Here is a 27691-nt window from a genome sequence, read left to right on the forward strand (position 1 = left end):
TATCCACCGCTCCATCCTACTTCCGCTCATTGTGCAGATGATAGATCTGTGTAGCAGGCAGATGTCCAGCTTCATGACTCTGTAATATGGGATGGATCCACAACTCCCCCAAGTTACACCAAAGAACGCAAAATAAAGACACAACACATTGTAATCAGATGTCAAAGGCTCCCAATTTTATTTAAAATTACATGACACTGAAAATGGCAGACCCCCGACTCATGAAGTCACCCACCAGCACTCAGGCGAGGAAAAACCCCCTGTGGGGGAAACCTCGAGGGAGCCATGGCTGGATAATTGCCCCTCCCCTGGGCTTAGAGGGTAATACCATACTATATATATAATAAACTGGATGTGAGAGAAATCAGGCTGTAACATCTGTCACCTTATTGATGGCCGGCGGATGTATCTCTTCTCCTTCACAGATCCAGGTCCACTTCTCAAAAAGGTGGAGACTCGATGAAGGGGTAGTCTAAAGCAGACCCCTTTTCCCCTGCTAGAACCTCCAAATTACATCAAGGGTAGGGGGCAGTAAAGTAGTCAAGCTCAAGGTCTTGTGGCGCATCCAAGATGGCACTGATCAGGGCGCGGTGCATTGCTTTATGGAACCTTCTTTATGACATAAGCGCTTGTCATCACAGTGCACGGTTGCCGTGGTTACTGCAGGCAAACACATCTGAAGCATTAACCCATTAATGACTGGCAATGCGCTTTACTGCAGAGGTCACTAAACACACTTGTGACCAAGCAAACAGACTATGGTTAGGCCACAATAAGAACACTAATAATATGGTTTCATGAGGCCCATAGCAACCAATCACAGCTCAGCTTTCATTTCTCAGATTACTCTAGTAAAATAAAAGCTGAACTGTGATTGGTTGCCATGCGCAACTTAGGCAGTCTAACTTGCCCATAGCAACCAATCAAAGCTCAGCTTTAATTTTATAAGAGCTTGTTAAGATATGAAAGGTGAGCTGTGATTGGTTGCTATAGGCAAATCAGACTGTGTTTTGCTGTAAACTCTTATGATGATGATGACTGAAAACACATGACATCAAGCTTCCCCATAATGCTTTGCAGTCAGCCCTTTCTCCATACCTCCCAAGTTTTTGGAGGGACACTTGTGGTTCGCAGACATTTCTATACACATTTGTTAACATGAAGGAGACAGCTGACAATCTGATGTAATTGTATGTGGAAAGGGCGGCCAAAGCGTATTATAAATAAAGCTGTTGAAATTAATAGAGAAGGAGGGGATCCCTACCTGATCCTCCAGAGTAAGGACAAGCAGTATGGGTGGCATGTAAAACTACATTTCCCAGGCTGTCATAAGAAATCGGTGATCACCCAGTGAGTTGATCAATGGCGAAACTGCACTGACTGTACAAAAGGGGTTGTCAAGGTGTTTAAAAGTAAAATAATCCACAGTCGTTAACGGGTACTCCAGCAAAAAATTATTTCAAATATACTGGTGTCAGAAATTTGTACTTTACTTGTATCGAAAAAATCTCCAGTCTTCCCGTACTTATTAGCTGCTGTATGTTCAGCAGGAAGTGGTGTATTCTTTCCAGTCTGCCACATTAATATCTGTTGCCACCTCTATCCATGTCAGGAAATGTCCAAAGTAAGTTCCTGGTATGGACAGAGGTGGCAGCAGAGAGCAATGTGTCAAACTGGAAATAATACACCACTTCCTGCAGGACATACAGCAGCTGATAAGTATTAGAAGGCTTGAGGGTTTTTAGAAGAAGTAAATTAAAAATCTATATACTGTAACTTTATGACACCAGTTGATTTGATAATTTTTTTTTTTTTTTGCTTGATCTCCCCTATCCTATGGATTATTAGGGGGAGCACCACCTTGGGCCCACCTGGGAATTTGACTCTTGGAGCCCAGCATAACTTACACCAGATATATCAAGCACCAAACCTTTCACATTACTATAGCGACTTTGCACAGAGCTGTGTATGTGACCAGCGATGCTAGCTCACTACTAGTAATTTGTCAGTCAGTCTATGCAAACAGCATAACTTGCCACTTAAGTTTCTTGAAAGGAAAAGTCCCATGAAACTAACAAATCTCAGGTAGGCAGGGGGGTGCAGGAACATAATAAAGAAATTATATGCACCCACCCCAGTGCCCCCATTCCTTAACCCTTAGAGGACCGGGCCAATTTCAATTTTTGTGTTTCGCTTTTTCCTCCTTGTGCTTAGCAGTTGCAGGCCATAGCAGTTGAATTTGTTACCTAGAAACCAACATGAGCCCTTTTTTTTGCGCCACTAAGTGTACATTGCAGTGAGAGGCTGAATTTTTGCATAAAGTACACTGAGAATTCGGATGGACTTGAGCATGCTCGAGGTTCGCTCATCTCTAATGCTAACATCTCCCAAGTCTTTCTCCTGATCATCTGGTGTCTGAACCTGACTGATAGTACCACATTATCAATTAACTAATGAAAAGCTGAGGTTGGACACATGCATACTGTACTTCCATCCATTTATACAAAAAGTGTCTAGTAAAGTGCAAAAAGTGTTTTAAACTTGAGTACGGAATGTGGATCAGAATTCTGTCTTAATTTATTTAGTAGGTCTGTCCCAATATGTTAAAAGGTATCTCCAGGGAAGCATAAAAGGTCTACCTGTTCTGCTCTCCAGGTGCTCCACTTTCTCCCTCTGGCTGACATTCAGCAGCTATTGGAAATATGTTCGGATTGATCCGTGCACAATACTCACAACATGCACCTGCTCCCCTCTCATCTTGGAAGGTATACTTCTGAGATGGCCGGAGGGAGGAAATATATAAATATAGTGTGAACGGAGCGTAAAGAGGTACTCTAGGCAAAAGTTTAAAAAAGTCAGGAAGGGCAGGGGGTGGTGGCAACATAATAAAGATGTGACACTTGCCCATCCTGGTGCCCCTGCAGCGCAGCACCAGTGCTCACTGTCACCCTCCAGTCTGCTGTATCTCTGGGGTTACTGTGTCGTCAGCCAGTCACTGACTGCAGAGGTGTCCTGTCTCAGTTACTGATTGGCTGAGTGGGCATTTCATGAGCAGGGCCATGATTCACAGAACTGGGAGATACCAGAGACTGGCAGGTGGCTGTGAGCGGTGGAGGCACCAAGACGGGTAGGCAGTGATGACACAGTGAAATATTCTAATACGAATATCTCCCGAATATTCAAATATTTGATCAAATATTCGATCCCCTTAAAGTCTATGGGAACAAGTATTCGATTATTGAAAAACATCTATTCCACCACTTGGAGGTAAAAACCGGAAGCTGGGGGATTTAAACGCTTGTCGAATATTTATCGAATATTCGGCGAACTATTCGATAATATTCGATAGATCGAGTACCTTACTATTCGATCAAATATCTATTTGATCGAACAGTATTCGCTCATCACTAGTAAGCAGGGCTGGCTCCAGGTTTTTGCAGGCCCTTTGGCAACAGAGCCTCAGTGGACTCCTCATTCATCCACTATGCACCCATCCTCCACACACTATGCACAATCACTTGAGACATCACTAAAATACACAAACACATATTATACAGACACTGACTGACACACACACTGACTGACACTGACTGACTGACACAGACACTGACTGAGGCACTAACACACAACACTTACAACTCAGTCTTCTCCCTCTTCCTCTCTGTTGGGCTGATCTCATCTCCACACTGTAAGGTTGAGGACCTTCGGGTCATGTGATCAGGCCCTTTTCTCTCTCTGTGCAGGTCCTGCTCCGTCAATTGTGTCTTATGATCATCAGAACACTGGGCCCCTCTCCCTCTCTGGGCCCCAGCACTTGCCCAGGTAAACCCTGTGCTGACGCCGGCCCTGCGGGTATTACTTCTTTGTTATGTTCCTAACACCCCTGCCTTCCCTGTTTGTTTACCTTTTCCCCCTACTGCAGAACCACATTATTTTCTTAGTCAAATCACTCAGCTACTGTGGATGATGTTTTTCTAAGAAAACCCTATCAAAGTCTGATCACTTCCTTATTTATATACTTGGCTCAGTGAAGATAGACGTTTGGTAAATTAAGTATCAAATAGCTTCGTAATGTAAAGTTATGTCGGCAAAATTCAATTAACCATGCTGAGAGAATAAATTAGATGTTTTACAGAATTACACAGGAGCCGTTCAGATCACATTTCTGCCATCTTATCTTTACACTCCGCTAAAAGAAAGCGTGCAGCCTACACAGGACTGGTTTTCTATGCAAATGCTTATTCATTTCACCCACCCCACCCCCACCCCCCAATAAAAAAAATAATAAACAATCTGTGTTTATAATATTTGCGATTACAAAGGTTTACTACAAATGTATGTTTATTTTTACATTGCATGACATTGAGCCAGGTGACGTCCGCGCTAACTGAATTCTCTCCTGGCTCCGTGTCACAAAATGTATGCCTCATAATGTATTTCTATGGGGACATCTAACTCATATAGACACACAGTGTCGGACTGGGGTATCTGGGACCCACCAGAGGAAATTATTCTGGGGGCCCACCAATAAAGAACCAGTGAAGAACAACATGTCAGTCAGTGTTTGTGCAGGTTCTAAAGCTGGGGGCCCACCGGAGGATCCTCCGGTCTTCTGGTGGGCCAGTCCGACACTGTAGACACAAAGCTAGATGCAGTAACAGTATTACAGACATCCTTCATAGTCATAAATTGAAGTTACATGCCAGAGAAATACCCTAACATATACCTCTGATGGACACTGAACAACACAATATAGAACAACATGCTTGAGAAAGAGAGGTTACTTCAGGGGCTCCCGGCGTCTGGACGTCCTGCTCAGCCAAACAACAAGCAAAGTGCTTACCCAGTGCAGGCCATCAGTGTGCGCCAACACACATCACTCCACAGCTAAGTAGGAGACAGGATGGATACAAGTTGGATTGGAGATTTGCGGCTACAGGTATCACTAGGCAAAAACATGGGGAACCTGAATTCCTAAATAACATCACAAGTGAATATGTATAATAAAGTAGAAAGAGTAACTACAGAAATAAAATGTAACTATAACTTAAAATATTTTTCAAGAAATCAATATTACAAGCGATTTTAAGAAACTCTGTAATAAACACACACTTCTTATCTATTCATTACCAGGCAAAGTCATCTGCATAACAGAGGAGCCCAGTGACGATGGGTTGGTGGAGTCCATTATAACCTATGGAGGGGCCGAGGGAGGTGAGTGAGCCAGAAGAGTAGACAAGCAGCTGTACAGTTTGTAGACTGTCTGGGCACATAAAACACTGGAATTAAATGTCCTAAAGGTCAGTGCTTATCTGGGAGCTTGGTGAGATAAGATTGCAGGATGTTGTGCTGTGCAGGGCTGCCTTTTCTCCTCTCTCCTCTGTCTAATAGGGTATATGAAGATGCTTTATTAAACTTTATTCTTCCGTTCTGCTTAGGAATAACTTTGTATAAAATGAGAAAGCCTTTGGAGGGAACGCTCTTATAGGAGACAGAACACATTTTATTCATTAGCATTTTCAGTCCATATACTGTCCATTTGGTGCTTTGTGTAGTTTATTTTCCTGTGTCTATGTGCATATATATACAATGTCAGCCTCCGTAGCTTCTGGGTTATAGCAGTCTACTTCCACATTATTAAATCTAGTTGAATGTATTAAAATCATTTGTCACGTAGGCTTGAGCAGCATCCAGAAAATCCATTGTATAAGTGGTGGGCTCCTCCGAAAGACCAGAGGCATAAGGCTATATTCAGACATCATAATCATGAGTTTTTACTGTGACATAACTGTGATGTGTGAATAGACCCCAACAATAGGTAATGTAGAGCTACATAATAAGACCCCAGTATTATAAATGACAGGTGGTAGGTGGGGGACTGTTATAGATTAGAGCCCTGGAGCTTCACGTTACGCCTCTAAGAAAAGCCATAACCAGCTGCACAGTAGATGAAATATATTTCTATTCCATTGCTTTATTCCAGTACTGGCCAACCCCAAGGCTGTACATTTATTCGCTCTTTCTTTAAATAACCATTTTTAGTATATATTGTAAAAGAGTATGGAGGAAAACTGTGAATAACCTAAAGCACTGTTTAAAGTGTACCTGTTGTTTCATTTTTTTTTTTATTATTATTATTTTTTTATTTATTTTATTAATTTTTTTTGCAGAAATTAATAGTACAAGTGATTTTAACCCCTTAAGGACGGGCCTGAAATGGCCTTAAGGACCGGAGCAAATTTTATGAATATGACCTGTGTCACTTTATTCATTAGTAACTTTGGGATGCTTTTACCTATCCGGCTGATTCTGAGATTTTTTTCTCGTGACATATTGTACTTCACATTTCTAGTAAATTGGAGTCGATACTTATAACGAATCTTTATGAAAAAAACCAAAATAGCGTGAAAAATTGTGAAAAAATGCATTTTTCCAACTTTAAAACTTTTCTGCTTATAAAGAAAATGGTTATACCACATGAATTATATATTAAATAGCATTAGCAACATGTCTACTTTATGTTGGCGGCATTTATTAAACTATCTTTAATTTTTTTAGACAATAGAAAGCGTACAACATTAGCAGCAAATTTCCAAATTTTCAGTAAAATTTCAAAATCAGATATTTTTAGGGACCTGTTCAGGTTTACAAGTGTATTTGAGGGGACTGTGTGTTAGAAAGCCCCACAAAGCACCCCATTTCAGAAACTGCACCCCCGAAACTCCGCAAAAGCACATCCAGAAAGTTTTTTAACCCTTTAGGGGAGTCACAGAAATAAAAGCTAAGTGTGTAAGAAATTTGACAATTTTAATTTTCTGTGCAGAGATTTTATTGTAATCCAATATTTTTCATAATTATGAACCTATTACCAGAGAAATGCACCCCAATATTTATTGCCCCGTTTCTGCAGTTTATAGAAATACCCCAAATGTGGCCCTATTGCGCTATTTGACGCAACCACAAGCCTCAGATATAAAGGAGCGCCTAGTGAATTTCAATGGCTCCGTTATATTTGGTCATTTCTGACTGTACCACTTCAGGTTGGCAGAGGCTCTGGGGTGCCAAAACCTAAAAAACACCCCTAAAGGGACACAATTTAGAAAACTACACCCCTCAAGGAATGTAACAAGGGGTGCGGTGAGCATTTGCACCCCACAGGGGCTTTACAGATTTTCTGAACAATGTGGCGTGAAAAAAGACAAAAGTATTTTTTACACTAAAACGTTGTTCTAGCCTTAAATTTTTCATTTTCACACAGGGATAAAAGGAAAAAAAAAAACACAAAACATGTAGCGCAGTTTCTCCCGAGTACAGAAATACCCCACATGTGGACATAAAATGCCAAGCGGGCGCAGCACGAGCCTCCAAAGGGAAGGAGCGCCAATTGGCTTTTGGAAGCTGGATTTCACTGGAATGGATTTCAAGGGCCACGTCGCATTTACAGAGCCCTCGTGCTGCCAAAACACTGGAAACCCCCCACAAGGGACCCCATTCTGGAAACTACACCCCTCAAGGAATCTAACAAGGGTTGCAGTGAGCATATGGACCCCACTGGTGATGGGCACAAATGTGGAACAATGTGACGTGAAAGTGAAAAATTTCATTTTTTCACTTTCACGGCACAAATGTGCCCGTCATCAAGCGGTCCATATCCTCATTGCACCCCTTGTTAGATTCCTTGAGAGGTGTAGTTTCCAGAATGGGGTCACTTGTGGGGGGTTTCCACTGTCTTGGCAGCACAAGGGCTCTGTAAATGCGACATGGCGTTCATCATCCATTCTAGCCAAATCCAACCTCCAAAATCCAAATGGCGCTCCTTTCCTTTGGAGGCTTGCCCTGCGCCCACATGGCGCTTTATGTCCACATGTGGGGTATTAACGGACTTGGGGGAAATTGCTCTATACATTTTTTGTTTTTTTTTCTCTTTTAACCCCTTGTGAAAATGATAAATTCAAGGCTAGACCAACATTATAGTGTAAAAAATTTAATATTTCATTTTCACGCCACATTGTTCCACATTTGTGCCCGTCACCAGTGGGGTCCATATGCTCACTACATCCCTTGTTACATTCCCTGAGGGGTGTAGTTTCCATAATGGGGTCATTTGTGGGGGGTTTCAACTGTCTTGGCAACACAGGGGCCTTTTAAATGCAACATGGCCCCTCGAAATCCATTCCAAATCCAGCCTCAAAAAACCAAATGGCGCTCCTTCCCTTTGGAGACTTACCCTGCACCCACACGGCGCTTTATGTCCACATGTGGGGTATTTCCGTACTCAGGGGAAATTGCTCTACACATTTTGTGCTTTTTTATCTTTTAGCCCCTTGTGAAAATGAAAAAATCATGACAAGATCAATGATTTAGAGTAAAAATTTTTAAAAAATTACACTAAATGTTGGTCTAGCCTTGATTTTTTTCCATTTCCACAAGGGGTTAAAAAAGAAAATAAGGCCATGTCGCAATTACAAAGCTCCTGTGCTGCCAGGACAGTAGAAACCCCCCACAAGTGACCCCATTATGGAAATTACACCGTCCTCGGACAGCACCAACCGCCATTTTTTCCGGGTTATCGGGTCCCCGATGGCCCGGAAAGGTTCCGATCGCCGCTATTGGCTGATCTGAACTGATAAGCCAATAGCGGCGAGTCTATTAAGAGCCTACAGTACAAATTACATGAGAGCAAGAAAGGTCTTCAGAGGGCCTTTGGCTGACATATTAACCATTCATCAGCCTGAAATTGCATTGTAGAGGTGTTGATTGAAGATCATATTGGGTAGGCAGCTGTCAGACAATCACCTAAATACTGTTATCACTGTTGATTGAGGCAATAAGAGGATTAGATGACCGGCATCAATGGAGTCGCTGATGCCGGTCATTAGTATTGGGCGTCTGTTGCAGATAGCTGTCAACACCCACTATGTTTGGAGTGGTTCAGCTATTATTTTATGTGGCATCAGGAAAGGGTTAAAGAAGTCTATAAATAGGCATATTGGGGTTCTCTAAGGGAACCTGGGTCCTGGATGGAAGACAGGGACAGAGAGAGCCCTAGCACTAGGCACACCACGACTGTCCTTGCCTATGTGCCAGCCCGACTCTAAGTGGTTGGCGACAACTGAGTGAAACTCCTGCTCCCAATGCTAGGCAATTGAAACACAGAAAGATTAAAGACAGACAAACACAAGAGATAATAGTGAGGCAGATACAGGTACGTCAGGAGATAACAGAAGGGTAAAAGAACGGCAGGCAAATACAGAGATCAGAAGGACTGGTGGAGAGGTCAGAAACCATTAGCTCAAACTTCAAGAAACTATCACAAGCGATGTCGAAATGATGGGCTTCTTCTGAGATGCCTGGTCCAGAGAATGGTTGGACCAGCCCTCTGACATCTAGACAACACAGAACACAGACTGGCAGGGAAGGGAGATATAGGCAAAAGGCAACTGTCCATTAGTATTCAGTCTATACCATGTGTAGCTGGCTGGGGCTAGCAGAAGAAACCAGACGGGTGTGGTGGAACCTGTCAATCACCGCACAGCAAGTGCTGGAGTTCGGACTGCTAAGAAAGCGCAGTCTCGGCTTTACTTTATGGGCAAAGGACTGCACTAAACAGGTCTAAACAGGTGCGGACATAAGAGAATTATTCTTTCTTTTCCTTCTGAAAGAGAGCTACTTTGCTAACTTATTTCCCATGGAGCAATGCAAGAATTAGAAAACACCATACACCAGTTTGGTTGTTTCCTCCTCGACACACAACTCCTTCAGTCTCAGCTGGATCCCTAGAAGGAGAAAGATTACATTTTCTACATCCTATCACAACAACCTAAAAGTCCCAGGCAAAATATCCACCATCCATGATGGAAACAAAGCACTTGGATGCATAAAAATGCTATTCACTTGGTAAATTCAAATCAAGTTTCATGAAAAAGTGGATCAGAAACATCTGCTTTGGTTATAATTATATTTCTATTTCAGCTGCAACAAGCTATTTACAGCCAAGCCTGTTCATAAGGAGCTTTATAATTAAGCAAACAGAATAAAATCTTTTTATAGGATGTAGATCTAAGGGTGATAATCACACCAAAATATACAGCAACAGTTACAAATAGAGCGCTTAACACTGCTTACATTGTTAGTGATGTGCTCAATAAAGCCTGACATCCCTTTGTTCCGCAATGCAAGAGAATAGATTTCTGCACAAAAGTTTAAACTTTTTAAGTATAGAGTGCGGCACGGGAAGATTGTTGTTGCATTTAGGTATTTACATAACTACAGTGGAGGGGATGGAACGAAAAGAAAATTTTGATTTCAATATTGTGCAAAAGAAAAAAAAATTGAATGGGGCTCTAAGATTAGTGATGAGCAAACATGTTCTTTAATGTTCATATGAACATAACGTTAATCATTCGTGTTCGCCGATCCCGAACAATTTCTTCAATGATCGGAATGGTTATAACGATCATTTTCGAACATATTCGAACCTGAGAATGTACTCAACTGCGTAGATTACATTTTGCGATTAATAATCTGTATGCATGTGCGTAACTCTAGAACGAAACATACGCAATTTGTGCGCAAATGGATGCAAATGAAATACGCAAGTGCGCAATTTACGCTTTGCACCTGATAATCTGTGCGCATGTGTGTAGACCGAAACGTACGCTTCTACTGTATGTTCGTTATTTGTTCGGCGAACATGAACCGATCACGGTCCTTTTTTTTTTTATGTTCCTGTTGGGGATCCAAACCGAACATTTGGATGTTTACTCATCACTATCTAGGATATACAATAATAGAGATGAAGCAGAATTAATCGGAGCGAGTTACAAAACTTGACTAACTGTATGTTCACACAGGGCAGATATACTGCATTTTGTTTTTCCCTATTGTCTTCAATAGGAAAGTCAGAATGAGCAATAATCCACCATGGAATATATTGTTTCTGAATTGGCTGCAAAATCTGCAACTGTAGATCTTAAGACCAGTTTTTTATGCATTTTTCAATATTTTTTATTTGACTTGTATTTATTTTTGTTATTGTGACCTTTGCAATCTGTTTGGCCTAAAAGGGGGTGTGGTTGGTGTGTGTATGTGTTTATATGTTATGCATAAGAAGATAAAATATAAACACACAAAAAGTTATTATTTTTTAATTTTTTTCAATTAAATGACAGGGACAGTTTAAATAAAAACTGCATCAATTTTGTGTCTTCCAGTCATAAAGACGGACACCAAGTTGGAAACCTTATGGGCCTTATTGTAAGGTAATGGAACCCATTGGATACAATTATTTCTGTTGTGTGATCTGACACTTCAAAATGAGTTTTGCTTAGAAGTTGTGAATGAAAAAAATGCCCCACACACTAGACCTCCTAAATTATGTTCACACTATGTAAAACTACGGCCGTTGTTGCCGTTGGCAACAACGGCCGTATTTTTACCACGGTGGAACAATGACTGTTGTTTTATGGGATCCCGGCCGGAGCGTACACACATCGTGTGCGCTCCGGCCGGGATCCCATGCGCCGCCGCAAACAACTGACATGTCAGTTTTCTGCGGCCGGGATTCAGTGAATTCCGGCCGCAGAAAGACCTGTCAGTTCACACAGTGAAGCGAGCGGCTTCGGCCGCTTGCTTCACTGTGGGCTATGGGAAGCTCTGATGTGGGCGCCCGCATCAGAGCTCTGCGGCCAAAAGGTCACCGGGCCGGTACTTAAGTACCGGCCGAGATGATCCGGCCAGAGACCGGCCATTCCGTGACCCGGCTGAGGTCACGGAACGGCCGGTCTCTTACGTAGTGTGAACATAGCCTTAACCTGCAGGTAAGAACCACCTTAGTACAGAACCCAGACTAGTTCTGTATACAGACCCCCAATCAGAACAACAATGTTCACACTTGATATCAGGATGTGTTGTATAGAGACCCCAGACTAACCCCACTTATATATCAAGTTCTGCTATATATACTGATAAGACTCTTTAAATTGTATATACAGTACATACCCCCTAAAAATTCTAGACAGCAGATGAAACCCCATAAAATTAAAGGTACCCTTCCTGTTTGCAGACCCTGATAACAATGTAAGCAACCTGTAAAGGAGAAGGATGATGATTAGAGATAAGCAAGTCAAGCCCACCAAACCTAAATTCATACCCAACTTTTTTTTTTTTAAGTTTGGTTTGCTACTAAATCATGTCAGACTGGAAAGAATATACATGTTACTGCAGGACATACAGCAGCTAAAAGTACTGAAAGATTTGAAATTTTTGAATAAAAGTAAATTACTTTCTGCCACCAGTTGATTTGAAAGAAAAAGAAAATTCAGTGGAGTTCCCCTTTAATATCAGTGCCTGTGATGTGACTGTCCGTTTAATTAGGGAATCTTCCTATCTATTTTTTGGAACAATTACCACCTAAGTATATTCTTTCTCCACTATGTGAATCTTTTTACAGTAAATAAAAAAAAATTAAAAACATAAATAATAGAAACATTTGCTTTATCATTCATGACCATTTTTGACTCCTCATAAAATCACATGCAAAAAAAATAAAATAAAAAATTGGCTGGTATCAAATAATTAGCATAAGTATATGAAAGGGAAAAAATACTTACTTTATATAAGATGTTTTGGGATTAATTAATTCTGGATGGCACTGCAGTTTAGCATGCATGAGTGCCCATTTGCAATGCTGCCAAGTTTTAAGCAATTGCCAAAAGTACCACTATACTCTCTAAGGCACTCAGCAAATGACATCAGTGAAGTATGCCCAAAACCTGAAGAGAAGCCATCTATACAGTGTCTGAAACCGGGAAGTTATGTCATAAAATCTCAAATGCAATATTATATTCCTCTTAAAGGTAAGTAAAAAGTTTTAAATTTTAATATATTATAACTCAAGGTGACATTTTTAACGCTAGAGTTAATCCCTTAATCTCTTAACTCCATAACAGTCACAGGAACCTTGCTTTCCTCCAAAATATGTCACTTATAAATTATACATTTATGTCTCAAATGTAGTTGGTCCATCATTTATATTTCTTAAAGGGAACAAGTCCCCACGTTTTTCAGTGTTCAATTATAAAGATTGTTTAAAGTAAAACTGGCTCAGTTGCCCCTAGCAACCAATCAGATTCCACCTTTCATTCCTTACAGACTCTTTGGAAAATGAAAGGTGGAATCTGATTGGTTGCTAGGGGCAACTGAGCCAGTTTCACTTTACACCATGTTTGATAAATCTCCCCCTTCATAACCCTAATACACATACTGTCCACCTACCTTTAGACCACCCTGTATATTTGATGAGTTTGACACTGCCAGCTAACCCCCGAAAACATATTTAATTACTTCCTATGTTAATTACCATGTAACTAGGCATCGGGTGGTCTTTTCCTCCTAACTAGTCATGGCTGGTGGGAAATAGTCTGTAATCACACCTCTCTGGGCACGATCACAGTGCAGGACCATGCAGGGGCATTCTGTATCTTTCTCTGAACTCTATCGTCTTTGCTGGGCCGGAAACAGGCAGTGGAGATTGGACGCGGATGTACTGCGCATGTCCGGCCCAGGGATAGCATCGGAGATCACAGAAAGATAAGGCATTATCATTTAGATTTATGTTGCTTGTATGAGAAGAATTACTATTTTATGCTATTGATATTGGTTAGAATAGATCAGACATCAGTTCTCCCTTTCTCCATTCTTAACAGTTAGTGGAAACCACTTGTGGCAAATTGATACAGTGACCTATTGGATGCTCCTTACTATGGTATACTTTGATAATGTAAATCTCCCTGATATCAGAATGTGGAACGATTGTGGGGGAACAGAGCATCAATCAGATCCCTTATCATACACTGTGTTATACAGATTGGGCTTCTCCAAGGAGATCAAGTTTCTTGATGATGTTACCATGACTACCCTAAGACAGACACATTTTCTGATTGTGGGCTTTATTTTAATCAACATTCATTTTGATCAAGGATCACCATTAAAGAAGAATTCCGGCCTTTTTTAAAATTTGGCAGCCGGCAGGGGGGAACTTGATCAGGATTAGGAACTTACCTCTCCCTGTGCCCGCGGTGAGTAACGGGATCGACCTCCAGACCCAGGGCCGGATTAAGGAATGGGCACCAGGGGCACGTGCCCCTGGGCCCCCACCACAAAGGGGCCCCCACCAACCCGAACCCGGAAGCAGAGTTCTGGGTTCAGATTGGTGCATCTATGGCTGCATTTCCACGTTCTGTGATCCTGTCACCGGCCATCCGGCCGTGCATCGCTGCGTTTAATAGTGATGTGCGACCGATGGCTGATCCAGCCTTATAAAAGGCTCTGTAAGCTAGCGCCTCCAGTGACCATCACATGCACAACATAGGAGGATGCTGAGCCACACAGCCAGGAGTGAGAAGGGGTCTGTGCTAAGTCGCCTACAGTAATCAGCCACCTGTATAGATTGCAGTATAGTTATTTTATTTTTTATTTTTTTTTTGAGAGGGGGGGGGGAATGGGGGGGCCCCAAAAAAATTGTCGCTCAGGGCCTCCACCAACCTTAATCCGGCCCTGTCCGGACCCCCACCGAAAGTAATTTCCCCCCGAGTTGTGATGACGTCTGCTGGCTAGAGTGGCATCTCGCCTTAGTCACTGACTGGTTGAGTTGCCAGTCCATCAGCTAGGTTGTGACGTAGGGTTTCCCAGGCCGGTCCCACCACTCGCCGTGGGCACGGGGAAAGGTAAAATTGTACTCCTAATCAAATACCCCCCTGGCGGCTGCCAGATTTTAAAAATGGCTAGACTTCAACTTCAAGGGATTGTTTTTTATCAATTTTCAGGAATGCAGCAGTACAAAAAAAAAATTTTCCACCCACAAAAAAAGTTTTTGTTGCGTAAAAATACTAACATAAAACAAAGAAACTATACATACTATAAATTACTACAGACGCACAGAATGAAGGTCAGAGGTTACTTTTACTACATGGTTATAAAAAAGAAAAAAAAAAAAAAACACAGCAATTTGACAGTTCTTTTTCTTTTCAATAGTCTTATTTTTTAACCTAGACATAACCATAGATGTAGCCCCAAATAGTTCCATTAGAAAGTATAACTTGTATCTCCAAAATTCAGGGTCTCATATTAAAAAAAAAAAAAAAAAAAATTGTGGCTGAGTTCAAATTAAAAAAAAAATTGTTACTGATCTTTCAGGCTAAAATCAGTTATGTCACAAAGGGGATAAATAGTTTTATTTTGCTTGTTATGTGACGACTAAATTTACTTAAACTGTTTTAGCAGGTTTATGCAGCCCTATGTAGCATAAACTAGTGACAGAGAAACAGAATAATGTATCACTTACAGTACATTGTTCTGTGCAGCAGAGATATCCTCCTAAATAACGTGGACATTATGTGCATGAGCACAGTAGTCCTGGATATTCATGAGAAGCAGAAAACTCCACCCACCAGCTGCTGATTGGCAGTTATCTATCTATGCTGTGTATAGGCAGTCAACTGCCAATAAGCATCTGAAGGGTGGGGGGAGTGGAGCAGCAAGAATCCTATTCTCCTGCATATTAGGAGAACAGCTGAATAAAAATTGTACAAGTAATACCCAATCTATTCATATTTTCTGTCACTAGTTTATACTGCCCTCATTTAAGTCATCATTAATTTAGTGACAGATTCCCTATAATAAAGGAGATAAAATAGGGAAATAACATACACACACAAAAAAAAGGAAAGTAGGACTGCATTCTGCGGTCCGTACCTCGGAGCTACCGGCATCGCATGGGCATGGAACTGCTCTTTGCGTTTAGTACAGTTTGCCACAGTTTGTAACAGAATGCCACCACCATTCCTCTAGAATGCCTAGTTTAGAGTATGTGGATATGTGCTGAAAACTTTGCAGAAAAAAATTGGTAGTAGTAGGGGGTTAGAGTTAACCCTTTGAGGACCAGGCCCAAAATGACCCAGTGGACCGCGCAAATTTTGATCTTAGTGTTTTCGTTTTTCCCTCCTCCCCTTCTAAGAGCTCTAGCACTTTCAGTTTTTTATCTACAAGGCCATGTAAGGGCTTATTTGTTACAGGAATAGTTGTACTTTGTAATGGCGTCTTTCATTTTACCATAACATGTATGATGGAATTCCAAATATATTATTTATGAAGATATAAATAGGTGAAATCGTAAAAAAGAATGCAATATGGTAACGTTTGGGGGGTTTCTGTGTCTACGTAATACACTATATGGTAACAGCGACATGATACTATTACTCTATAGGTCAGTCCGTACACAACCATATGCAGGTTACACAGATTCTCTAATGTTATATATATATTTTTTTTATTAAATCCTTTTTTTTGGCAATTAAATATTAATAAAATGGGCCTATTGTGACACTTATAACAGTTTTATTTTTTCACCTATGAGGCTGTATGGGGTGTAATTTTTTCCGCCATGATCTCTAGTTTTTATTAATACCATATTTGTGAAGATCGGGCATTTTGATCACTTTTTATAGATTTTTTTTAATATATAATGTAACATAAAATCGGTAATCCGCGCACTTTTTTCCCTCTTTTCGTGTACGCCGTTCACCGTTCGCAATGACGCTTGTTATATTTTAATAGATCGGACAATTACACACGCTACGGTATATTATATGTTTATCTATTTATTTATTTTTATATGTTTTATTTATATAATGGGATAGGGGGGTGATTTCAACTTTTATTGGGGGAGGGGTTTTGGGGTAGTGTAATAGTGTTTTGAACTTTATTTTTTTACACATTTGAAGTCCCTTTGGGGGACTTTTACATACACTAGTTTGATTTCTACACTGATGATTGCTATGCCATAGGCATAGCATTGATCAGTGTTATCGGCGATCTGCTCATTGAGCCTGCCTGTGCAGGCTCAGTGTAGCAGATCGCCGATCGGACCGCACGGAGGCAGGTCAGAGACCTCCGGCTGTCCGTTTCAACGATCGTGACCCCCGCAGTCACACTGCGGGGGTCCCGATCGGTAAGTGACAGGGGACTCCCCCTGTCACTTACACTTAAACGCCGCGGTCGCGCCGCGATCTCGGCGTTTAAGGGATTAATGACACGTGGCAGCGCAATCGCTGCAGCGTGTCATTACCGGTGAGGTCCCGGCTGCTCACTGCAGCCGGCCCCCACCTCCTATGAAGCGCGCTCCGCTCCGGAGCGCGCTTCATAGCGGGAGAACCACCCAGGACGTACAGTTACGTCCAGGGTCGTCTGGTGAAAGACTTCAATGACGTAACTCTACGTCCTGGGTCGTCTAGGGGTTAATGTTAGGGTAGTACAGTTAGAGGTTGTGGGTTGTGTTAGCATTAGATCGCGCACAAACGACAAGCATAATAAATAAAATGATATTTGGACAATGCATTTTAAGGGGATTGGTTAGGTCAAATCTTAATCTGTCAAGAAAAGGAGACACCCTTGAAATGTTATTCATTGTGCTCAATAAAATTTAGTTTGTGAAACCTAACACTCCAATATTTGTGCTATCTGAAATAAACACTTTTTATTTCTTTCACCTAAAACTTTGGTCCCATGACTTTGTGAAGACAGCGCTGGTGTTTCCAAGGAGTTTGGCAATTTTTTCTTTTTTCCTTTCCTGCCTTACTCCAATATTCTAACAGGCTTGCACCACAGAACTACCACCAACTTTCTCTGCAAAGTTTGCAACACTTAGGGTGCGTTTACACAGAAAGATTTATCTGACAGATTTTTAAAGCCAAAGCCAGGAATGGATTTGAAAAAAGGATAGATCCCAGTCTTTCCTTTATGACCTGATCCCTGTTTATAGTCTGTTCCTGGTTTTGGCTTTAAAGATCTGTCAGATAAATCTGTCTGTGTAAATGCACCATTACCCATCTACATTTACTTATAGGGGTTAAGCGGTGCTGTTTCTGGAAGACAGACATTTAAAATCTATAAAAAATTCTTTAAAAATAAGCATTATTTACAGGAGGGTTATTCCAATTCTAACCGCAGTTCGTAAAGGGTTAATGATGGAAAAACACAATTGCTCTGCAGTTTAAATATAAGGAAAAAAAAAGACAAATCAGTTGCAGACACCCTGGAACTCTCTGAGACGAGCTATGTTTGGCATGTTTGTGTTAGATTCCTTTGGTTTGGTTTATGTATCCATTTACTCCCTAAGTACGATTATTACAGTATTAGATTTTCTTTTATGTGATTAATGATGTACAATAGAGTCAGGCATTTATACTATTAGATGTAACCATCAGTGTTTGGTGCTTTCCTCATTTTTACAGACCTCAGCTTGTCATAATGCATTAAGTACTGGCATCGCTTTCAGACCTGACTCCACTTGCAGAACCAGCAACGATAAAATACATTACAATATGCTGCTGTGCATTTTCCACTCATATGTCATCTTCCGCATGACCTCCTCCTTGTCATTGTGATCACACTGTATTTAGGTATAACAGACAGCGTCCTAGGCGCTCAAACTGAAAACAAACCCCGTTCAACGAAAATACATACTAATGCCAAAATAACAGTGCCTATAAACTTCAGATGTACAATTAACACGTAATAAATCCATACAGTTCTCATTCAGTGCCGTTATATTGTGTCTGCACAAATTGCCATACAGTGCCAAAATAACAGTACCCACACACTACTAGAATTAACACATAATAAATCCATATAGATTTCACCTAGTGCCATCATGCAGTACTCACATAATACAATGCCAAAGTAACAGTGCCTACATATTATCACATAATAAATCCACGTTTCATCTAGTATCATACAATACTATCATACAATCATACAATACTATCATACAATACCAGTATATTGTTTCATACAGTACATAAAAATAGAAATAATACTGTCATACAGGTCTCTTATAACTGTGATTGACTGTGTCTACATTTTCAGTAGTTAAAAAATACTACAGTCATAATAGAGCATAGTAGATCAATAGAGCATAATAGAGTTATCATCTTCTATAGTACAATTAATACATAATAAACTTATATAGCTGTTACCTAGTATCATCATACAATACCCACATATTGCTACATACATAAAAATGCAAATAATACTGTCACACAGAATGACCTTCCATAATACCACTATACAAACATACATATATATGTCTAAATAGTCTTCCTGTAAAATATTCTCATAATAGCATTAAACCCCACCAGCCTTTGCCACCAAAGTTCAGCAAGACATTAGAGATGAGCGAATAGTGAAATATTCGATTCGATTGGATTCGATTCGAAAAGCTCCCGATATTCAACTATTCGATCGAATATCGAAAACCATTATAGTCTATGGGAGAAAAATCCTTGGGACTTGTAAATCAAGATTCGACCACTAGGAGGTCACCAAGTGCCCAATGACACCTCAGGAAATGATGCCAACACCTCTGGAATGCATATGGGACAGCAGGGGAAGCATGCCAGGGTACATGAAGGTAAAGTAGAAGTGTACAGTACCTTTTGGTCTAGATAAACTTATTAGGTGGTGCGTAAAATTAGGGTATGTTTGTTTCTTGTTTATTCAGTACACTTGTGAAATACAATTGTTTGCAGAGTTATATATTGCCCAGCCAGTGATGTGAATTGCACACATGAATATATTGCATATATATATCCACTTTAAGTATTACGCCACTATCACAGACTATCACATCAACTATAGGCTCCAAAGACAATATAACCGCTGTGTATAATGGAAAAAATACTCGGACAACTTATTTCCTCTACATTAGCGTGGACAGAAAGCCAAATATTGAGCAAAAGAAAATTTATCATGCAGCCATTTAAATCACAAAAAGCAAAGTTGGTGTGGGGTCTACTTTAAACGGCAATAGAGTCTCTCTCCTCATGTTGTTTAGCCAAACAGCAGTCCTTTTTTTTTGTGGCAATGGAAAAGCCAGAAATACGTGGGAGCAGTCACCCCACCCGTCACTTTGACTGCTCCAGTAAAGCCGGACCCGGATCAGCTGTGGAAACAGCTGATGCATTTAATAAAAGTTACAATAACCTACAGTTACTGTCTTAAGCTACCGGTTCACTTCATCACACACTGTATACAGCCGTATACCAGATATAGAATTGTTTTTACAACAATAGAAATAAAGGGCTGGTCAGCGCCTTCACTGGACGCACACTGCACAAATCTCTAGAGGCGAGATAACAGCTATATTATCCCACACACTGTATACAGCCGTATACCGGATATAGATTTGTTTTTACAATAGAAATAAAGGCCACTTCAACGCCTTCCCTGGAAGCACACTGCGCAAATCAGTAGAAGCGATATAACAGCTATATTATCCACACACTGTATCCAGCCGTATACCAGATATAGAATTGTTTTTACAACAATAGAAATAAAGGGCTGGTCAGCGCCTTCACTGGACGCAGACTGCGCAAATTTGTGGTAGCAAGATAAAAGGTATTATCTCACAATTACAATATACAGCCATATACACTATCAGTGGGTATACACACTGTGTGCCTGTCTCACAACAGCTTATACAGTGTATACACACTGCCTGTCTCACAACTGCTTCTACAGTGTGTGTATACACTGCCTGTCTCACAACAGCTTATGCAGTGTAGACACACTGCCTGTCTCACAACAGTTTATACAGTGTACAGGGGCGTAGCTAGGATTAATGGGGACCCATAGCAAAAAACTGTGTGGGGCCCCCCTCCCCTACACGGCTATACAATGTGTATATATATATATATATATATATATATATGAAAGCCAATGTCCGCTTATTCTTTCTATCCACTGTATTTAACTATAACAGCCTATTAGGAGCCTCATGGTTATATACTAGGTGCAGGAGCAGACTACCTTCTGCTTAACCCTTCATGTACTGCAGTGTCTAAGTGACCCAGTGTTCTCTTACATGCTGCAACACAAAAAAGGGTTTATATGCTAAAGATGCTAACCTCTGACCTCTGTTCTCTGAGCTCCTGCAAAGGTCAGGGGTTATCAGTGCAGTGAGGCAGAGAACTAATTGTCTTTAGCTTATTAACCCTTTTTGTGTTGCAGCATGTAAGAGAACTGCCTTCCCTGCCTCTATGGTAGCTATGCCACTGACAGTGTAGACACACTGCCTGTCTCACAACAGCTTGTAAATGTCTGTTTTTATATAGTTTCATCCCTAACAAGTGCTTTTGGGGGTCCCTTCCTACCTAACTTCACCTAAAACCTTCCTCTCCCTGCTTTACAGACTTCCCTCTCTAGTTCCAACCAGCAAGTGACACAAATCTCAAACCACTATTCTTTTATTCAGGAGGTCACATGGTTTAGCCAGCCAATCACAGTTAGAGGTTTTGCCTAATCCTAGTGCCTGTCCCTACCCCCTGCATGTTTATTGGCTGGAAAAAAGCACCAGTGGATGTCGGAGGGCGAATAAAATTTTTACTGCGTTTTAGCACAGATATTCGACCGCGGTCGAATACCTCGAATAGCGTACTATTCGATCGAATGCCTGTTCGATCGAATAGTATTCGCTCATCTCTACAAGACATCTGTTCATTGGACAATCATAAAGTTTAAGTGTCTCTGTCATTATGAATAGGGATGAGCGAACCGAACCGTTACGAACGAGATTCGTTACGAACTTTGCAAAAAGTTTGGTTCGGTACCGAACCGAACTTTCAAAAAGTTTGTGACGAAGTTCGTTAAAATCGCAACGGCGTCGCAAAACTGTACTTTAATCAGAGAATAGAACAGGCTACAAGGGATTATTACTCCTATAATCCTTTGTATCCTGTTATTATGTGAATATCAAGGTGTGTGACGTCACTGCAGGAACAGGAAGTGCCTGAGCGTCCATGCTCTTTCTTATTGTGTGTCTAGACTGCAGAGAGAGAGGAGGTGTACGTTAGGCAGAGAGGGAAAACACATAGATTACATATCAAAACAACTGGATAAGTACAGGGAGAGATAGAAAAGGAGTATATATTGTTTGTGAGAGAAGCCGGAGAGATGAAGATAAAAAAAAATAAATCGCAAGATACAGGGAAAGCTTGATAAGCTCATACATAGTGAAAGAGGCTGAGAAATCAAGAGTTAAATCGTGATATCTAGGGAGAGATAGGGAGTTAAAAAAAAGAAATAGGGAGAGAAAAGTGAGAGGAGTCACTCAGGAGTCAGGACACGTAGCATTGAACCAGCTACTGTTCCGTGACAGAGAGGAGACACTAGACGTTTGTTTGTGATCAGCTGTTGAAGGTGACGCTAAGTCAGCGCCTCACAAAAGCTGTCCGTTTGTGCTCTGCTGGTTGCCGTTAACTCCGGCTAGCTGCCCGCAACCAAAATTTTTTTTAAAAAAAAACCTTAAAAAAAAAAAAAATTTGGTTTGTTTGTTTTCAGCTGTTCTAGGTGACGCTAAGTCAGCGCCTCACAAATGCTGTCCGTTTGTGCTCTGCTGGTTGCCGTCAAGCCCCTCTAGCCACCCGCAACAAAAAAAGTAAAAAAAAAACCTTCAAAAAAAAAAAAAAAAGTTTGTTTGTTTGTGATCAGCTGTTCTATTTGAGACGAAGTCAGCGCCCCACAAAAGCTGTTCGTTTGTGCTCTGCTGGTTGCCGTCAAACCCCTCTAGCCACCCGCAACCAAAAAAGTTTAAAAAAAAAAACCTTTAAAAAAAAAATAAAAAAAAGTTCTTTTGTTTGTTTGTGATCAGCTGTTCTATTTGAGACGAAGTCAGCGCCCCACAAACGCTGTCCGTTTGTGCTCTGCTGGTTGCCGTCAAACCTCTCTTGCCACCCGCAACCAAAAAACTTTAAAAAAACACAAAAAAGTTTGTTTGTTTGTTTGTTTGTGATCAGCTGTTCTATTTGAGGCAAAGTCAGCGCCCCACAAAAGCTGTCCATTTGTGCTCTGCTGGTTGCTGTCAAACCCCTCTTGCCACCCGCAACCAAAAAACTTTAAAAAAAAAACCTTAAAAAAAAATACAAAAAAGTTTGTTTGTTTGTTTGTTTGTGATCAGCTGTTCTATTTGAGGCGAAGTCAGCGCCCCACAAAAGCTGTCCGTTTGTGCTCTGCTGGTTGCCGTCAAACCCCTCTTGCCACCCGCAACCAAAAAAGTTAAAAAAAAACTTAAAAAAAAATACTAAAAAGTTTGTTTGTTTGTTTGTTTGTGATCAGCTGTTCTATTTGAGGCGAAGTCAGCGCCCCACAAAAGCTGTCCGTTTGTGCTCTGCTGGTTGCCGTCAAACCCCTCTAGCCACCCGCAACCAAAAAAGTAAAAAAAAAAACCTTCAAAAAAAAAAAAGTTGGTTTGTTTGTTTGTTTGTGATCAGCTGTTCTATTTGAGGCGAAGTCAGCGCCCCACAAAAGCTGTCCATTTGTGCTCTGCTGGTTGCCGTCAAACCCCTCTAGCCACCCGCAACCAAAAAAGTTAAAAATAAAAAAAAATATTGTTTTTTTGGGATAACCTGTAAATTTCTGCTTTGCTGGGTGCCTCCAACCCACAAAGCAATAGTCACTGAAAATTTGTGCCTTCTGCCCAATAGATTATTTCTTTTTCAAAATTTGCAACAACCAAAGAACTATGTCCAAGCATTCCTACTTCCAGCACTTCCCAGGCAAGGACTGCAATGGCAGGCAGTGAGGGTAGGAGAAGTGGCAGCACCAGGCCCGGCGGCAGCCGGGGCAACAGGCGTGGCAGCAGGGTGCAGCTACCCCAGACACCCAGTGGTTCTGTAAGAACCACACAGCCAGCGGATCTAGATTGGCTTACCCAATCCTCCACTTCCACCGCCAAAGCTCCCAAACTGGATCATCCAACACCACCCTTACATGGGAGGGTCAGCGACAGTCCTCTGCCCCGTCCCCTGTTATTACTATGCCACCCACCTCTGGGGCACCTTCTGCCAGGGAACTGTTGGCAAATCTTGATCTGCCTTTGGATTCTCTACCACTTTTTAGTGATGATGAGGAGGAGGATGAGGTAGTCCACCAAAGGCAGCAGGTGGAACGTGCAGAGACTGCAGAGGAGGTGGTGGCTGTAAGCCAGGGAGGGGCATCCAGTGCCACACCTGAGATCTTGTCCCAGCCACTGGAGGACAGTAGCAGTGGTGGTGATGATGATGTCGCCGATCGGACGTGCCGCCCCCAAGCACCATTATCCTCAGTGTCATCAGGGGAGGAAAGTGAGGTGCTACCGAAGCAGCAACATCCCACTGCTGCAAGGAAGCGAGGCACAAGAGGGAGGGGTAGAGACAACCTACCAGGCAGAGTCACTTACCTCCAAGCCTTGGTCCTGAGAGGGGAATTAATCAACTGCTGCCTCCTCCAGCTGCTCAAGTAGTCTTTTTTTAATTATACTGGGCTGGAATAGATCAACTGCTGCCTCCTCGTCCTCAATTAGCCTCTCCTCCATAATCCTGGCCTGGAATAGATAAACTGCTGCTGCCTCCTCCTCCTCAAGTAGCCTCTCCTCAATAATACTGGCCTGGAATCAATGAACCGCTGCCTCCTCCTGCTGCTCAAGTAGTCTGTTTTTAATTATACTGGCCTGTAATCGATCAACTGCTGCCTCATCCTCCTCAAGTAGCCTCTCCTCGATTATACTGGCCTGTAATCAATCAACTGCTGCCTCATCCTCAAGTAGCCTCATCAATAATACTGGCCTGTAATCGATCAACTGCTGCCTCATCCTCCTCAAGTAGCCTCTCCTCGATTATACTGGCCTGGAATCAATCAACCGCTGCCTCATCAACTGCCAATCAACTGCTCCTCCTGCTCTTCTAGTAGTCTCTTTTTAATTATACTGGCCTGTAATCGATCAACTGCTGCCTCATCCTCCTCAAGTAGCCTCTCCTCAATAATACTGGCCTGTAATCGATAAACTGCTGCCTCATCCTCCTCAAGTAGCCTCTCCTCAATAATACTGGCCTGTAATCGATCAACTGCTGCCTCATCCTCCTCAAGTAGCCTCTCCTCGATTATACTGGCCTGGAATCAAACAACTGCTGCCTCCTCCTGCTCTTCTAGTAGTCTCTTTTTAATTATACTGGCCTGTAATCGATCAACTGCTGCCTCATCCTCCTCAAGTAGCCTCTCCTCGATTATACTGGCCTGGAATCAATCAACTGCTGCCTCCTCCTCATATAGCCTCTCCTCGATAATACTGGCCTGGAATCGATCAACTGCTGCCTGCTCCTCATCAAGTAGCCTCTCCTTGATAATCCTGGCCTAGAATCGATCAACTGCTGCCTCCTGCTTCTGAAGTAGTCTGGTTTTAATAATACTGGCCTGGAATCGATCAACTGCTGCCTCCTCCTCATATAGCCTCTCCGCGATAATACTGGCCTGGAATCAATCAACTGCTGCCTCCTCCTCATATAGCCTCTCCTCGATAATACTGGCCTGGAATCAATCAACTGCTGCCTCCTCCTCCTTAATTAGCCTCTCCTCCATAATACTGGCCTGGAATCAATCAACTGCTGCCTCATCTTCCTCAAGTAGCCTCTCCTACATAATACTGGCCTGGAATCGATCAACTGCTGCCTCATCCTCCTCAAGTAGCCTCTCCTCGATAAGACTGGCCTGGACTCAATCAACTGCTGCCTCCTCCTCCTCAATTAGCCTCTCCTCCATAATACTGGCCTGGAATCAATCAACTGCTGCCTCATCTTCCACAAGTAGCCTCTCCTCCATAATACTGGCCTGGAATCGATCAACTGCTGCCTCCTCCTCAAGTAGCCTCTCCTCAATAATACTGGACTGCAATCAATCAACTGCTGCCTCCTCCTGCTGCTCAACTTGTCTCTTCTCAACAATACTGGACTGAGAGTCGAGCAATCTACTGCTGCCTCCTCCTGGTTCTCGACTTGTCTCTTCTCAACAATACTGGCCTGGGTGCAATCAAGTGCTGCCGCATCCTCCTTGTAAACTTTTTTTTCCAATATTTTTTTTCACTATTTTGGCACTTTGATTCACTATATTTTATTAATTTTATTCCTATTATTATTATTTTTTTTATTTTTTATTTTTTTCTCATTATTTTTGTAAATTTCCCCCCCACTTTTTTTCATTGTAATATCAACTGCAACTAAACGAAACTATACCCTATCACACTCCCACTATTGTAGCTGCAATTATTCAGCAGTTAGAGCAAGGTTCGTTTTCGGTTCGGACCGATCCGAAATTCACAAAAGTTCGCCGGATCGAACCAAACCGAACTGAACCGGGTCTGAAGAAATACACGGAGAAGGCTATCCTCTTCTGTGTAATTGCAGTGCATGGGAGACATGATAGCAGCTAGTCTATACCCACTAGATCAGGGACATCTGACAGAATTTTAAATGTAAATTGAATTGGTTATTTTAGCTCCACCCTAGATAGCCATGTATCCTTTATATTAGTTCACATTAAAGAGAAACTATTAGTAGGCAATGGTGCATTTACACAGAGAGATTTATCTGACAGATTTTTTAAGCCAAAGTCAGGAATGGATTTGAAAAGAGGATAAATCCCAGTCTTTCCTTTATGACCTGTTACCTATGTATAGTCTGTTTCTGGCTTTGGCTTCAAAAATCTGTCGGATAAATCTGTGTGAACACACCATAAGATGCATCTAACCTACTGATATGTCCCTATATTGTACAGGGCACTAAGGATGATCATAAGTTTCCTACCTGCATTTTCTGCTCCATTTCTATGCAGTTTGTAGTTAAAATCCAATGCTAATAAGCCAATTTGGTGCACTGGGGGCTGGACCACCCCCTTACCTGCCCCTTTGAATGAAAGGAAAGTGGTCAGGCTGGGGGATGGGCCAGCCGGGATGAATCGGTGTACTGGGGATGGTAGCCCCCCCCCCGGTAGTGCACAAACCGCCTTATTAGCAACACTTCAAACTGTGTAACTTACCAAAACTAACCAAAGTTTATCCGAAATTTAGTGAGAAAAATGTACATTTTTGTCAGGCCTGGACTTGGCAGCCAGACCATTACATTATATGATTTCAAGCACTGATTTTCTTTTTTTCCTGCAGGCATAATAACATTTTCTAAATGATTAAAGTATCTGCAGTAAATGATCATTTTTATTGTCTGATCATCATTACAACTCAATAAAAAATCGCCCAATAAAAGTAGGCGTTACTATTGCTTTCCACTGGTTGGGATATGGTTAGAAGACGGCTGATCACGTGCATAGAAGCCGATTAGGTAACGTGCGGCATATTAGAGGTTAGTTATAGGGGATAGTAACACCTTAATATCTCGGTAATTTTCCATCTGTTTTATTGCAGCCAGCTTCTAGCACGCTTGTTTTCCATGCTGTGGTAGTTTGTTTCGTAACTGTTTCCTTTTTATGTACAATAGTAATGATTTTCTGTAATGTCATTTCTGTTCCCAAAAATAGGCATTTTCTTAGGAATGGAATAGCTATGTAATCTGCGAGTGTTGTTGGAATTATTCTCTTGGTGGAAATCTACTTTCAATTAACAAGGAAAATAAGAAAATCTAGGTAGTTTTGTTTTTTTTCTCCGCTTTTTTTTGTTTTGTTTTGGGTTATTGATAAATATTGTGAAATTTAAAGAAAGTTGGGTTCCCTAGCTCTCTATGTTATATGTCTCATTAGAACCTAATGATTCCCTTTTATTGGATAAACCTTAGAGCCACATCCACAGTGCTCTTGGTTCTGGAGGACCTTGAGAATT

The 27691-nt window shown here is 41.5% G+C and overlaps 1 long non-coding RNA gene across 2 annotated transcripts; it reads left to right on the forward strand.

Annotated features, from left to right (window-relative positions):
* Positions 1 to 1232: 1232 nt before the first annotated feature.
* LOC138795021 (uncharacterized) lies at positions 1233 to 27454 on the forward strand. Of its 2 annotated transcripts, none has more exons than XR_011363552.1 (4): positions 1233 to 1350; positions 5134 to 5214; positions 11214 to 11261; positions 27394 to 27454. It is a non-coding gene; the product is annotated as an uncharacterized lncRNA (long non-coding RNA). The 2 variants fall into 2 exon arrangements; XR_011363553.1 differs by lacking the exon at positions 27394 to 27454 and adding an exon at positions 12736 to 12830.
* The last annotated feature ends 237 nt before the right edge of the window (positions 27455 to 27691 follow it).

The sequence above is a fragment of the Dendropsophus ebraccatus genome, chromosome 6 (assembly GCF_027789765.1).
Source record: "Dendropsophus ebraccatus isolate aDenEbr1 chromosome 6, aDenEbr1.pat, whole genome shotgun sequence".
NCBI lineage: Eukaryota > Metazoa > Chordata > Amphibia > Anura > Hylidae > Dendropsophus > Dendropsophus ebraccatus.